Source organism: Nanorana parkeri, unplaced genomic scaffold (genome assembly GCF_000935625.1).
Source record: "Nanorana parkeri isolate BGI_ZX_2015 unplaced genomic scaffold, ASM93562v1 scaffold113, whole genome shotgun sequence".
Lineage (NCBI taxonomy): Eukaryota > Metazoa > Chordata > Amphibia > Anura > Dicroglossidae > Nanorana > Nanorana parkeri.
Window position 1 is genome coordinate 245901 of NW_017306381.1, and position 1083 is coordinate 246983.

Genomic DNA, 1083 nt, shown 5'->3' on the forward strand with positions numbered 1-1083 from the left:
GAGGGACAAGGGAGAATCTACTCCCCCCCCCCCCCCTGTAAAGTTTGTTTTGCTGTGTGTTCAGACGATTTCACCTCACTTTCTGTCCCTGTGACAATTGGATTTGGAACATTTTGGGTTGTCGTGGAAACAAGGATTGGTGAAAAGGCTTCAGTGGGGACGCCTTTTTCCCATGATCACTCTTACAGGAGTGAATTTCCCTTCCTAGGGGTAGATTCCCTACACTTCCTGTTGTGTCTTCCTGTAATGAGGATACAGACAGCAGTGAAAACCTCAGTCTAACAAGAGCCAACTTCCTATAATGTACGTACAGTACTATGAACCAGACCCAAAAAGGCATGCACTCCATGTCAGCACGAGCGCGGTAGCATTACAGCTACTGAAATGCTGCGTGGTACACTTCGGCTGCAGTCTGGGACCCCCTGCTGTACAGTAATAGCCTCCGTTTGAAGGTAGGGGGTCGTATGCCGGATGTTTGAAACTTGGGGACTGCCTGTATTCTATGGTGCCCATCAATTTTTCTTAAAGTCCAACTGAAGTCACAGAAATAAATATACAGGATGTATATAGCGCCAACAGTTTTCACAGCAATTTACAATATAAGGAAGACATTACAGTTACCATACAAATCAAGACAAGATGGTAAGGAGGGCCCTGCCCCTGAGGGCTTAGGCCTTAGACCAACAGCCTCCATTTTCAGTCCTGCCACTACTGTTACAGCAGTTGTGGAGCGAGACTTTAGTTATGATTGTGCATTTTAAAAGGCTATAGAAAAGACCCAGTGTACCCTGTAATGTACCAGACCTGGACAGATGCACCCTTTTCCTGGTAATAAGAGGTGTGGCTATTACTCAGCTCTGCCAGCACAAAGCACTGCAGTGGGAAGGCAGGAAGCAGCATTTTTACGAAGAGAAAAACTGTATTATAAAGGCTTTATGAAAAAATTGGTCATAAAACATAAACTGGACTAAAAAGGGGGTAAATTGGTGTGAAACTTCAGTTGGTCTTTAAATAAACTGCAAAGGTTCTCATAAAAATGTATGTATGCATGTGTGTGTGTGTGTATATATGTATATATATACA

The 1083-nt window shown here is 43.7% G+C and overlaps 1 protein-coding gene across 3 annotated transcripts in view; it reads left to right on the top strand.

Moving 5' to 3' along the window:
* Positions 1 to 1083, top strand: part of LDB1 (LIM domain binding 1) — a 136898-nt gene that overhangs the window by 135270 nt on the left and 545 nt on the right. The window lies entirely within an intron of this gene.